Source organism: Rhinolophus ferrumequinum, chromosome 6 (genome assembly GCF_004115265.2).
Source record: "Rhinolophus ferrumequinum isolate MPI-CBG mRhiFer1 chromosome 6, mRhiFer1_v1.p, whole genome shotgun sequence".
NCBI lineage: Eukaryota > Metazoa > Chordata > Mammalia > Chiroptera > Rhinolophidae > Rhinolophus > Rhinolophus ferrumequinum.
The window spans coordinates 38,078,018-38,093,393 of NC_046289.1; the positions used below are offsets into that span (position 1 = coordinate 38,078,018).

General features: G+C 37.8%; 1 protein-coding gene across 10 annotated transcripts in view; it reads right to left on the bottom strand.

Moving 5' to 3' along the window:
* FBXO34 (F-box protein 34) overlaps nt 1-14,857 on the bottom strand; it is a 71,946-nt gene extending 57,089 nt beyond the window's left edge. For 2 of the 10 annotated variants that reach the window (XM_033108892.1, XM_033108889.1), the window contains exons 1-3: nt 14,700-14,857; nt 12,996-13,049; nt 12,401-12,483 (exon numbers count right to left, since the gene is read on the bottom strand). The gene's annotated coding sequence lies outside the window, so the exon portion shown is untranslated. Of the gene's footprint in view, nt 1-12,400; nt 12,484-12,995; nt 13,050-14,214; nt 14,351-14,699 lie in introns of those variants that run through there. The other 8 variants (XM_033108891.1, XM_033108888.1, XM_033108886.1 and 5 more) reach the window with 6 other exon arrangements.
* Between the last annotated feature and the right edge of the window lie 519 nt (nt 14,858-15,376).

The window sequence follows — 15,376 nt, forward strand, 5'->3', positions numbered from 1 at the left end:
CACATTTTAAAAACACTTATTAGTCTATAAAAAAAAATGACAACTTGAGCAGAATATATTTTATATAATTTATCTGAGCCCACTTAGCAACTGGAATAAAAGGTTAGAAAGTTGAGAACCACAACAAGAAATATTATATAAAATGAACCAAGTGTCCCAGGGAAGAAAAAGCTGCTGAAGAAGTTGATCACCACCAAACCAGGATTACAAAAAATGTTAAAGGGTCTTCTTTAAGAAAAAAGAAAAATATCAAAAATATAAATGAAATATAGCAAAGAAAAAAAATTCTCACTGACAAAGGCAACCATATAATAATAAAAGCAGTAGCAGTGGATCAACCAACACTAAAGGTAGAATACAAAGGTTAAAAGGCAAAAGAAGAGCATGTATAATTACAACAGATACACACAAATGCAAAAGAAGTAAAAAACAATGACAACCACATAAACCTGGCGGGAGTGAGTAAAAATGATAGTGATTTTACAATGTGATCGAATTTAAGTGACCATCAACTTAAAATAGACTCCAATAAACCAACCTTGGTATATATGAAGAACATGGTAACCACAAACCAAAAATCTACAAGAGATATACAAGAAATAGAAAGAAAGGAATCCAAACACAACACTACAGAAAGTCATCAACATACAAAAGAAGAGAGCAAGAGAATAAGAAATGAAAAGAGAACTACAAAAACAAACACAACAATAAAATGGTAATAACTATATACTTATCAATAATTATTTTAAATATAAATGGATTAAATGCTCCAATCAAAAGACAAATGGATAAAGAACATGTGGTACATATATAATGGTATATTACTCGGCCATAAAAAAGAATGAAATCTTGTCATCTGAGACAACATGGATGGACCTAGAGGACATATGCTAAGTGAAATAAGAGAAAGACCATGTGATTTCATTTATATGTAGTATCTAAAAAACAAAATAAACGAATAAACAAAACAAACTCATAGATACTGAGAACAAACTGCCAGATGAGGAGGAGGTTGGGGACGGGGTGAAAAAGGTGAAGAGATTAAGAAGTACAAATTGACAGTTACAAAACAGTCATAGGGATGTAAAGTACAGCATAGGCAAGGAATATAGTCATAATATTGTAATAACTATGTATGGTGTCACATGCGGCAAGACCGATCAGGAGGACCACTTTGTTAAGTTACATAAATGTCTAACCACCATGCTGTACACCTGAAACTAATATTATATTGAATGTCCACTGTAATTGAAAATAAAAATTTGAAAAAAGGAACCAAATATAACGTACCTGTTGATTAGTTTCTTTTGCCCCAATTAAGTTAAAGAGTACTTTAAAATTAGTTGAAAACATGGGTGAAAAAGGAGAAGGAATTAGGATGTATAAATTGCAGTTATAAAAAGTCACAGGGATGTAAAAATTATAGTATAGGGAATATAGTCAATAACACTGTGATAACTAAATAAACATGATGCCAGATGGGTACTAGACTTATTGGGGTGATCCCTTAGTAAGTTATATAGATGTCTAATCACTATGTTGTACACCTGAAACTAATATGTCAACTATAATTGAAAAAAAATTTTTTAAAGACTAGTTGCAAACACATTTCTAAGGAATGTATGTTATAAGGAACGTAGGTGAGAAAACAGGACACAAAAAGTTCATGCTTTTTAACCTTATGCCCTAATCTACTTTTATTTAAGAGAGCAACTGCCCAGACACACATTGTTCACTTGTCTTCCTGTCAGTTTACTGTAAGTATTTATGGGTAGAAGGGTTTCTCTTCTAACCTTAACCGTCAGGTCTCCTCTTAGGATTTGCCTAAATAAAATGAAAGTATGCTGTGATATGCTTCATCCAACCTAGCATTACATGAGCTGATTGTGTAGTCCACGTTTGTAAGGCATCTTGGCTAGAGTAGAAGTACTTTCTATACCTAAATGCCCTGTCGGGCATATTAGAGCTACCCTCTGTCCTCATGCTTTACCAGTGAGATTAGGAAACACAAAAACTGTGTCAACAAAGATGTGAAAAAATAGGTGTACACTCAAACTTCAAATACTCTTTGACCCAGCAGTTCCACTTCTAGAAATTTATTCCACAAGACAACCTATAAACAAGGTTATTCACTGAAGCATTATTTCTAACAGAAAACTGTAGTAATGACTCCATTTCTCAACCTCCCTTGCATTCAAATGTGACACTAAATTCTGGCAAACACAGCATGATTAAAAGTGTTGTGAAGTGGCAGCTTCTAGAAATCTTCCTGTAAAAAAGGGTAGCATGTAATCTTTGCCCCTTCTTGCATCCTGCAGCTTGGAATGGTTGCAATAGCTGGAGATCCAGCTAGGTCACTGAGGACACAAGTAAACCCAGTGGAGCAGTAACGGTACAGAGAGAGCTCAGGTAATAAGAAGGGGGGTATGAAGACAGACTACAGCGCGCGCGTGCGCTCTCTCTCTCTCTCTCTCTCTCCTGAGCGTTTGGTCTGTACAATTGTCAAAACTCATCAAACTGTCTGCCTAATATCTGTGCATTTTACTGTATTCATTATGCCTCAAAACAAAGAGAGAAAGAGCGACACCTCAAATGCTATACCAGCCCTAGACCAGCTACCCGAACGTTTACAAGAGAAAGACTTTGTTGTTTAACCTACTGTTGGTTTAGGTTTTCTATCACTAATACACTCTTCATCTACCAATATGTAAAGAATGACAAAATCAATTGAAAAAGGCAAGGTAACTGTATGGAGAATATGCTTTATGTTTTTTAATGAGGAAGAGTGAACAGAATTGGATGCTTTCAGTGAGGGGGAAAAGCGTGCCCGTGATATAGAGAGAAAATTTACTTTGTGCACCGTTTGCATTTTGAACCATACAGACACATTACCTATTCAAAAAACAAATGTTCTTTAATCCTATTAAACATTCCATTTAATTTTTTCAAATTTTGGTATATGCAGATTTTAATGATTGAAGACATACTGACTTTAGTTTCAAGATGATCCCACGTTGAATTAATTACCCCAAGAACCATTAGATACAAAAATGACAAAGGAATAAAAGAAATGTTGGAAGTGGGGGGGAAAGGGATGGAAAGTGGTGAGAACTCTTTCAAGGGGAAAAGACAAGAAAATATTTCAGCCACAAAGAGAAACATTGGTGTCATTCTACTGCTAGAAATATATACTGTATATCTTTTAGTTTCACATTATCTGCTTTTAGTGAAGAACAACAAATCAAAAACACTAACAAGGCTTTTTTTTCTCTTGATTAGCGGAAGAAATCATACAAAAGGTTCTTCTTCTTGTTAGGGGAGTATAGATTATGAAGAGTTACAAGAAGTAATGTGAAGGTCTGTGAATCAGATTAAAAAGTGAAATAAGATGAGAATTTCGGAGAAATTGCTCCAATTGACCTTAGGTGGTTTTCTTTTCTCAACACTACTTTAAAATTTGCATATGTAAACCGCTACCTTTTTCATGGTATAAAGCAATATAACAAGAATCACTCAAAATCTACTGCACTCTTAAAATAGACTATTTAATTTTGTGTCGGTTGCCCAAATCTCAGCCTACATGTACATGCATTTTTAAATATAAGTAGTATGATTTTTGTGTATGATTTTGTGTATCTCTTTTATATTCCATTTTCACATACTTATTTCTGTGTAATAATTAAATTGCACAAAATGAAAAATGTTCACTTTAGAAATACTCATAACATTTTAGATTTTCAAAGGTATCTCAGTAAGAAAGCACTTTCTCACCAATGTCAGATGACTATCCAGAACCTAGCGTATAGGTCATCAACCATCTACGGATCCATCTCAATTACAAAGAATCTCTCAAGTGAGAGATTAAACACTAACATTTAAACCCACAAAGCAGACAGTATTTACATCCTCTGGCTGATAATGGTATCAGATTGTTTCTAAGAGTTACAAACAAAATCACTAACCCCTTAGAAATGAATAGTAACTAGTGTGGAAATTTCACATGGAGTCTCTGGAACACACTTCAGCATAGAAAAAAATCATTCAGCCCTTCAAAGTAAATGCTCCTGATGTACATTTTCCAATACAGTTGTTTGTGTTATCCTATAAGGTAGAATGTCAGCAACATACACTAAACGAACATTCAAATGCAGAAAGCTCAAAGTAAGCACAATTAACGTTTGATGAATGAGTCGAACACTAACAGTTTTGAAACAATACAATGCACAGGGAAATAAAATTAAGCTTTACTTATCTGAATAAGATGTCTACGTTATAAGTACACAATACAAATGGCAAATTTCTTAAAGAAAACTGAGTAATTATACTGAGGTTCACTGATGAAGATTTGCCATGGTTTTCTTTTAAAAAGGAAAAAAGTTTCTGCCAAGAACATAACACTGAATTCACATTGAAATCTTCAAAAATGGTATCACTGTTAAAGTTAATAAACCGAGAAGACTAACGTACTTTGAAAGTAGGAAAGTGGGAAATTACGCTCATCATTTTTTAAAAATTGCTAAGGCAAAAACTAAAGATTAGTTTTCTTATAACTTCTCCTAAATGATTAATTTGGAGGTGAAAAAAAGAACTCATCAAATTAATTTCATATCATGTACTCCAAAAATACTAAATAAACAGCATAAACACAAGGACAGGGATTACTCAAATTCGAGTCTAACAAATTTGTACTTGATTCTATAGGAAACAAAGATTAGTAACTGTCAGTCCCGTACTTAAGGGACTTACTCAAGCCAAAATCTTAAGACTTTTAGCAGAAATTCCCACTGGATGATAAGACTGGTCAAGAGGAACATATCTAAATCATACCATTAAACAAGAGAAAGATTCAATAAATGTTTAGTAAAAGAAATGCTTGGGAACACTGGGGACACATGAAAAGACATTTAATATTTCAGTAGTCCAACCAATAAGTTGGTAAACATTTTAATCTCAAAAATTAGTATCTTTTAAAGAGGCATGCTCCTCTTCTTACATCCTTTAAAAGGAGGGGAAATCCAGGAGACATTCATAAAGGAACAATCCTTACAAGAAGCTTTACAACTCCTAATTCTCTACTAAAACAGGATAATTAAAATTCAAGCAGGACAGAAAAGATAGAGTCACAAAATAAAACAAGATAACAACTACAGTAAAAATCAAATAATTTTTTGGTAATAAATACAAGAATATCTTAGGTAACTGAAAAAATTTATAATACAAAGGCTAAGTCCCTAAATCAAATAAAGAAGAAAAAAAAGAAAATAATTCATTTTTTAAATTCAGAAATAAAATAGTAACTAACATGGATGGCTTAAGTTTTCAGTTAAATTTCAAGACCATGAAATTTTTCTAAAAACAGTAGTTCTAAAATGTTTTATACTATAATTTTTAAGTATAAAAATATTTTATACTATATAATCTTAAAATATATGCAACTAGAATGTAAAGTTATGTTTTAATTTAAGAAAAAGCTACAACCTTCTGTTAATAAAACAAAAATGTGAACTTTCGAGTAATGTTAATGTTTGAACTAATAATAAATTTTATTAATGATATTTGCCAAAAAGGGAGAAAAAATCCACAAGGTGTTATACAATATGACAAAAAATAGATTCTTTAATAAAGGCTGCTACTTGCCAAAGAATATATAGAAAATCTGTAAAATAGTGCTAAGAGAAAAAGTGATACAACTAATGCACTGATCATAATGCCTGGCAGATAAAACATACTGCACTTTTTTTTAGTAAATGAATAATAAACAGGTCTTGAAATGCCACAAGTTAAAAATGTTGATGTGTAACTTTTATTAAGCTAACCATATAACATGTTAAATAAAACACAAGCAAAGAAAATGTCAAATGAAAGACGGGCTTCCTAAAGCATAAAGCCTATGGCCTTTGGACTTATATTCAGGATCCATTTCACAGCCTCAATGCAGTGTCCCAAATAAGCTAAAATACCGTGATGATGGAGGAGCTCATCATCTAGGGGAGGACTGCCTGTCATTTAGGGGAGGAGTGCCTGTCATCTAGGGGAGGACTGCCTGTCATCTAGGGGAGGACTGCCTGTCATCTAGGGGAGGACTGCCTGAACTAGAGAAACCTCTCCCCTAAGGCTAACGTGACTGGTGTGTAGAAAGGACCACGAACCTCAAGAGAATAATCCTGATGACTGAACTTGAAATAAAATCTCTTGCCCTACTTTGAAAACAAGTTTGCCTCTCCTGGTTCCTGGACAACAGAGCAAATGTGTCCTTTGAGACTTCTTTATCAAACTCAAATTTCATCTTCAGAAACTCCAGCTAATCAATAATTCCCTACTGCAGTTCTAAGAATGATTTTACAGCTACAAACAGATTCCTTTATAAACAAAATTAAACTTTTTAGTTTTCAAGAAGCAAACTCCTATGACAGAATCTGACAGAAGTTACCCAGCAGAGTAGAAAACAAATCAGAACTTCAAAAAATTTAAAGCTACAGATTTAAATAGCCAAGTAACGTCCCTAAAGATAAGGGGGGAAGCTCAGCCTTCAATTATGTGTCTACAATTTGGGGACATAAGATATGAAGCTTAGAATTTAGTAGGGGAGATAAGACTGTTAAACATGAAGCAATTACAGAGCAACAAACAATGATATACAATGAAGAGCTAAAGTGTGGTAGGTGGCTGAATACTCAATGTATGTACACCATAGGCGTTCACGAAATGGAAACACTGCGGACGGAACGGAGAATCCAAAGAGTTTTTATGGGCCGAGGCTTGTCACAATGGATGCTGACATTTGGAGAAATGCAGAGGGGAGAGCAAGGCTGAGGAAACTGCCTAACTGAGCACCAGGTTTGTTGCAGGCAGTCCCAGAAACAGGAGGAAGAATGATGGAACAGACGGACCATCTTACAGAGTCTTAAAAGCTACTCTTAAACGTCACGCCAGAGAAACCTCGTACAGGAGAGTAACATCCCAGTGGAATGTTTGTTCAGTTAACCTGGCAACTGCACAGAAAGACTCCAGAAAGCAAATAATGGATTTGTGAAAACTATGATACAGACAAGTATAGAAATCTAAATTCAGAATAATCAGTGGACTAGATCTATGCTACCCAATACAGAAGCCACTAACCACATGTGGCTTTTGAGCACCTGAAATGTCAGGTAGGTGCTCAAAAACTGAGATGAGTCTAAACAGGGATGAGCTTTAAGTATAAAATGCACACTGAATTTCAGACTTTTTATGAAAAAAAAAATGCAAACTATCTCAATAATTTTTATATCGATTACATTGGAAATCATGATGTTTGAGATACGTGTTAAATAATATATTAAAATTATTTTCAGCTGTTTCTTTTTACTTTTTTAATATGACTAACTAAAAAATGTTTAATTACATGTAGCTCACATTGTATTTCTACTGAACAGTATTGTTCTCTGGTTATCTCAACTTTCCTTACCCTCTCATTCCCAAGATTTAAAACAATTTTAACATGTGCCCATAAATATGTACATATTTACAAATCTTATTTCTATACACATACCACTGTACTAATATATGATATATACAGTATGAACAAACACAAAAATAAATACTTAAAAGATGAGAAAAATAAACAGGAGTTCTAATATTTTTCTTTTTGCAATACAATGGACTATCCCACACACTCCATTTTGGAGGCCTATGATGTTAGCAGAGACAAATCCAAGTGCAAGATTCACTAAAAATGTAATGACTGGTTAATTATGGGAGCAAAGGGGAGGGGGTGACATAATGCACGTCTACTGTTTGTTACTTACTCAGCATCTGGTAGCCCATAAATTTCCCTTAGGAATCCACTCCTTGCCCATCATGCTGTGTAGGTAGCAATAACCCCATCCCCAGTGCCAGGGGTAGACCCAGGCTAGTTAAAGCAATTAGCACGTCCATTATTATTAGTGGTTGGTTCAAAAATGTCAGAAACATAACCCAAAGTCAATGAGATACAAGCAGACATTCGCTGGGGCTTCTGGGAAGAGAAACTCTCTTCTAGCAGTAGTTCTTAAGCTGAGGCTCACAGATTACCCTACCTCCACGGGGGTTAGGTATAGAATTCAGGGTGCCGATAAACTCAAATGAGGGTGAAAAATTATATCTTTACTTTCACTAACCTTCAACTAAAATTTAGCATTTCCATGAGAATACAGTCAACAGACCACAATAACATTAGCAATACTGGTCATTCTGCCAACAGGTATTTTCCTATCACATGATCATGGTTGTAGATACCTCCAAATAATGATACCGTTCATCACTACTCAGAAATTATTGAACCCACACTAAATCTTATTATTTAATAAAGAAGTACATATTATTATCTTACAATTTTAAAAAACATTTCTATGACTGTATTTTAATATAACTGTTTTTCTTTCTAGTGCTATGTATTTTATTTTAAAACATTACTCAGAAAAGGGGTCCTAGAGGCTTCAGACTGTCCAAGGAGTCTATGGAGCAAAACTGGTAAGAGCCCAGGCCTACAGCTCTGCAGAAGCACTCTCCTTCCCCCCTTTGGACTTGATGGCATGAGGTCATAGGCCTTGAGCTGCTGACAAACACGCCCTGACCCCAAAGGGACCAACATCATAGAAGCAGAGCTCATTAAATGAAGGAAAGAAGAGAAGGATGAGGTCCTGATCACAGAGGTACCAGTGGCTCAAGCTTCACCTTTGGACTTTTCAGTATTGGGGCCAGCAAATTTGAGTTGGTTTTCTGTTACACTCACAACCTAAAAAAATCTAAATGGTACAGTTAATTTCTATAGTTTCTATCTCAGGAAACTAGAACAATACCCACGTCTTTGCAGAGAAACAACAAAATTAGAAAAGGCTTAACTTTGTCATAATGAGGGAATCTAGGAAAAATGAGTTTAGTCTGTCACAAACTGAATGTACTGAAGACTCTCTCAATACTCCAATCTATTCTCACATGGACTTCCTGTTTTATAGAAGATGGAGAACTAAAAACTACCTTTTCCAGATGCCCCTGAAGCTGAGGTTTCACATATGACCTAAGTGTGGACAAGCACATATACCTGCATAAGATATCGAGGGCAGAAAGTAACATATAATGATGGTTCTAGTACAGCATAGGGAATTACAGTCAATAATATTGTAATAACTATGTACGGCATCAGATGGGACTAGACTTATAGGGGGATCACTTCATAAAGTCTATAAATGCCTAACCACTATGCTGTACACCTGAGGCTAATATAAAACAATACTGAATGTCAACTATAATTGAAAAATAAATTCTAAACTGTTCATTCATCCCACTCAAAATTTATGTAGTATCTTCTTTTCTCAATAAATCCCACTTGCTATAACTACTTAGAGCAAATGTTCTTACTACACATTCTTGAACAGTAAGTTAAGCACAAAGTAAACAGGGATATACCAGAAGCATCCTATTAGCAATTAGAAACCTAACAAGAGTTAATAGCTTATGGATACACAGATGTAGGCATGACCTGGAAAGAATTAAAATTGTGACGCCCTAAGAGGTAAGGGCTAGATCACAAGGAGCACAGAGTCAAAAACAGAGCTTTAGATAGTTTGGATCTGGAAGAATAGTTACCAGCAAAGCTGAGAAATCAAGAGCAATCAGAGATAGGCAAAGAAAAAAGAGAAGCAAGAACGCAAAAAAATGAAGAGGTCTCCTATACAACTAAACACCAAAGATGACAAACAGGATAAGAATTTAACTAAAAGATCTAAAAGTAATGTTTTTCACATTACTTCCTTCCTCAAAAATTGTCATTGGGTGCAGAATAATGCTCAAACTCCTTCCAAAACTGGGTCCCAACCACCCTTGTCTGTTACCGTTCCTTTATACCGTAACTTCTACTTGCAAAGTCTATTTAAAAAACAAAAAAACAAAAACAAAAAACAACCTCTTCTCTGGATCCTCAAATAAAGGGCCAATTCAAGGCTCACACCTATGAAGCTTTCTCTAACAGTACTCTGACTGCCTCCTCGGAATTCATGTAACATTTATTTATCTCTCTTTAGACACCTAACTAAAACCCAAATTAAATTATAAGTTTGGAGAGAGAAGAGCCTGTGTTCACTTCTTGATATTCTGAACACCTAGTGTAATGCTACTCAAATGTGCTAACAAAGCAGGCCTTTTGAACAGGTAGTTTCAGAAGAAATTGGTGGAGGTAAGATTGCAGGAGATTAAAAAGTTAATTAAACTGACTTGGAAGTGCACGAAGGAATCTTCTGTGGTGATGGTAAGGTTCTATATCTTGACAAGGTTACCGGTCACACAGATGTATGAACCTGTCCAAACTAAGGGAATGGTACACGTAAGATCTATACATTTTACTGTATATAAATTTTACCAAAAAAATAAGTAAACAAATAGTTCACAATAGGCATGCTGAAGTGTTTAGGGGTAAAGTATACTTACTTTAAAATACAACAAAGCTATAAGATGGATGAGTAAATGGATAGAGGTAGAGAGGGAGGGGAGAATGGATGGATGGGTACAGTAGGTACAGTAAATACAGTAAAATATAGATACAGTAATACAGATACAGCAAAATATGAATTAAAGAATCTAGGTTGTGGGTATTTAGGTATTCAATGTACAAACAATTCTTGCCATTTTTCTGCGATTGAAATTCTTCATGATAAAGTGTTAGGGAAAGAAAGCAAAGAGTGGAAATGAAGGCTGTGAGAGGCTCACGTATTTCAGAAGTTTGTCGATTTAAAGAAAATTACTGACAGAAAAGAAAACGAAGGTATATACATACATGCCGGAGAGTGGGATGTCTGTATCTCTCTCTCTCTAATTTTAGACTGACTGCACAAACCAGTTCTAGCCTTGAGGGCTTATTCTTGCCTCAAAGGAAAGTGTTCACTCACTCAACTCCCATTTATTCTAGGTCAACCCAAACCCGTGGAGTCTAGACTTTGATAATCTGTCCCCCATTCTTTCCAGCTGAGTTTCTAATACTTCCTTAAACAGATCTTTAGATGAGACCTCTGCCAATCTGGCATAACATAAAAGGTTCATTCTCTTGGTCCAATTCTGGCCCCGCAAACCTATGGCAAAGGAATAAGGTCAAGGGTCCTCGCAGCAATAACAATGCATCTGAGTGTCACAGTCCCTGGCTGATACCTGGCATAGAGGGAGGCACTCAAAAACGTTTGCTGGATGACTGAAACCCATGCCTGATAACACACATATAGAGCACTTAGTTTCACATTTATAACTACATTGTGCTGATGACAGAAAATGTATGTGCTAGGATTCTGAAGGTGAATATTTAAAAAGGGAAGATCTGGAGCCTATTCTGTGGAGAGCTAACTAGAAGATGGAGTTGGAAACGGAAGGTTGATAAACTCTTTCATCTAACTTTAAGAAACACCTACATTTTAATCATTAATGCTTTCCCGGATAACACAGTAAGTTCATCAGCTTCAAAATACCATAAGCATGAACTAAAGGAGAGAAAATAAATTATGCAAAGATAAGGATTGACAGGAATTCAATTTCCAGATGACCTAAATGCATTTGGAGTTAATCTGCTCTTTTTTGTTGTTGTTGTTTCCCAAGGACTGCAGATTATGCACTTGCTAAATTTTGCCTTTGCCACACATGACCTAACAAGGCAGGCATTCATTATACTATAGCAGCTTCCCTCAAGTATCTGGTTCTAAACAGCTGCAAATTTTGGAAGGTAACAAACACCAAATGATGTCTCTCCCCGACAAATATTAAAACAAGTTAAGGTCTACTAGAAGAATATCAAGACCAAATTAAATTGGCTCAGTATACATTTAAATTTAGCAAGTTCATATAAGAATTTAAATTCTACGTATGTTAATAGAATGGATCCAACAAACATATCCTAAAGAATTTCTAAAATATAGCACTTGCATTTTTCATTATATTTGCTTTTATCTGTCAGAAAAATGCCATATCACTGAAGACTGGCTGATTTAGTCCCTTCAAATGCTATAACTGGATAAAATGACAAAATATTTTAAAATAATAATAAACCTGATCATAAATAAATTTCCACTTATAAGAAGTAAAGGCTGCTTCCTACATCCAAAACTGCAAGGCCTGGGTGAAAACCATCCTTCCAAGAAAGTAGAAACAAACTGTAAAAATGTTTCAGGAGAGTTATGGCTTGTTAGTTAAATAGTTATGCAACTATAGGAATATGCTGGCGTGTTTATAACTGTCACTGTTCCTCAGTCACATCAGAATACACTAAGACAGTCCTTCTCTACCTACTAACTCCTTTTCCACAACGAAAAATAGAAGTTTCATAAGCCCTAACAAAACAGAGAGGGGAAAACGCACTGCCAAGGAGGAACTATTTTATCATCATCATTTATGTCTTTCAACTCACATTCAGTTTGACATTGATCCTTTCCCATTTACAATAGTGCACTTGATTTACAGAGCCATGCAGCCTGCCTCAGAAAGGCCATTCTGAAAAGACACATGCAAGGGTCCTTTTTGTACCTCCTTCAATTTCATTACATATTATCTTGCCATGATCCTTTCCTCTTAAACAGTAGGTTGATTAACATTCTTCATATCAGCAGTTTCATGTTAAGTCGGTACCTATCAGTCTTGAGGATCCAAAGGCTTCAACTTTTCTTTAAAACCTTCACTCAACATTGTCACCATACAATTTCCAATTTCATAAAAGAAAAAAAAAGAGCGATTCTCAGTAATACACACAGTGCTGTCAAATTTCCAAGGTATGGTAAGGATCAAAATGAGATTTACAGGAAAGCCTTGCTTTGTGAACTTCCAGTCAAATCTAATAGTAATTAATGAGGGTAAATTTTTGCTTTCATGTCCCTTGTTAATGGGCACAGCATAACTTCCATCTGCATGTTGATGCAAAATCCAGAGAGACAATAAGTTATTAATCACCTATAAAGAGTAAACCGAAGGAAAGGAAGAAGTATTAACCAACACACAAAAAAACCTACCTTGTCAGTCAAGGTCAGTGAAGAAGGATTGAGGACTTCTATTCAAGCTTCCTGCTGAAAAAACGAAATTGTAATTACGAAATTGTAATTACGCTTCAATTTTAAGCCATCTACCTTTCAAACTAGATACTATTAGATGAGTCTATAGAAAGGAAGGCATGATCAAAGTATTCACAAGCTGGAATAGCTGGAGACAGTCAGAGATGCAAGTGAGTAGCTTTTCTTCCAGCCTGATCTGTTTTGAAAGCTTTGGAAGAAAACCAATATGCACAGACAAGGAACTTTTTTAAAATTCAGTAGTTTCATAGTTGAAAGCACTACAGACAAAATTTTAGTTGCAAGTCCAGACAAGCAGTTCTGGGATGTTATTATATTGTTATGGCCCAGCCCTAGCAAGAAAGCAAGAAAAAGGCTTGTTGCTGAGCTATAGCCATAGGAAACCTTCAATTATCCATGGTAGCATGGGACAGGGAGAGTCTGGATAAATTAAATCCTCAGGTAATTATTATTTAAGAAGAATACTGGATTAATTCAAACACCTCACCCCCTTTACAATAGAAAAAGTTCATTTGAGACACGCTTTCCCTCTTCCAGGCCATTCTCTAACAAAAATGCGAACGAGCAGATACTTGATGTCAAAACCGTCTAGCAAAAAAGAGCAAGGTAACTGAATGACCAGCACTGAAATTGGTCCTATTTTGTTGACAATTCCGATCATAAACCATCAAACTAGGAGTTAGCATTCTGAAAAGCATTTACATTAAACACCCAACTACCCGCCACCCAAAAAACCTTCCTGATTTAGATGTTTCTGAATGAAATGTGTCTTATATTGAACTGTATTAACAATGCTTGTTTGATATGAAGTTAAAGAACTTGACAACTATTACATTAAAATTGTAAAATGCTGATATGGAACAACTTTCGATTCAAATTCTGCTGCGAGTCCAAACGTCGGTAGAAGACTGAACTTCCTTTTTCTCCCCGCCAGATCCTCCCGGCCCTGCCGCGCCAAGGTCCCCGCCAGAGCCTGCAGTGACATCACAGCCCATCTCCTGGAAACCCCTGACGTCACAGACACGAGGGCCCACAGCAATATGACTTCATCGAGGACTGGGGCCGACCCGCAGCCGACTTGCGTCTGCCCAGAGACGAAAGAAGCTTCCAAGCCTCCGTCCTGCACATTCCCGATAAGGGTTAAGGGCAGGCGCCGGCTCACCTGCGCTGGGACAGGGAAGGGCAGTGGCCGAGCTGAAGCGGGCGCGACCGTGCGAGGTGACCCCCACCCAAGGCCCGACTTCCTCACTGCCGCTGGTCCCGAAGGTGAGTGAGAGAGCAGGTCCGGTGCCTCCTCACGGCCTATCCGTGATCTCCTAGGCTTCAGCCCGGACCGAGGACCCCGCTCCCGCCCGCCCGCCCGCCCGCCCGCCAGACCCTCTAGGGCCCGCGGGGGCGCTCAGCGCGTGGCGAGTGCGCGGGTGGAGGCCGGCCCGGGAGGAGGTGCGAGCCGCCGGGTCCCTGCCCTAGACGCGCCGGCAGCGCCGAGAGCCCGGCACCCACGGGCGGCGCCCCTGCCCCCACCCGCCCCGCGTCCCGGGAACGCAGGCAAGAGGCGGGAGGGGGGCAGGGAACGGCCACGGTGGCCGCCGCCGAACCCGACCGTGCTGCCCTCGCGCCGCGCCACGCCACGCGGCCCCGACCCACCTGTGCTCCGGCCCCGGCCGGGGCCTGGCCCGGGGCTGCACACCCCGATGCAGCGGCGGCAGCAGGAGGCCTGCCTTGCTCCCTACCGCTGAGGCGGACCGAGCGCCCAGCGCGGCGCGGCGGAGCCCAACGCTCCCTACGAAACCCATTTGTTTGGCTAAAACGGCGTGACGTCATGCGCCGGCCCAATCGACGGTTGGCCAAGGGAGGGGCCGAGAAAGCAGGGATTCACAGCGCCTCCTTTCGGGCATTCTGCAGTACTTCGGGCGCTGGGCCCGGGAAGAGTGGGGGACTTAAAGAAGAACCGGGTGAAGCATCTGCGGGCCCCCAAGTGGTGGAGAAGAGTGAAAGCTCCAATGCGACCTGTAGGGAAAGCACTCAAACCCTCAGGCTAGTCAGAATGGTAATGCCAGTGTTCAGTCAATAGCCATGAGAAGTTTATTAGTACTCATGGGTGAATCTGGAGCTATAAATGGTATTGGATTACTATTAGATATCCTAGTGGACTTCGGTTCCAATTTTAGTTCTGCTACTAGCTCGAAAGGCTGGGCTTCAGAGTTCTCATTTGTAAAATGAAGAGGTTGCGAGAGTTCCTTCTGTCTATCATTCTTTTCCCGGAGGATCATGGCAGAAATACCTACCAGCATGTACATAAACTTTGAGATTGACAATGGATC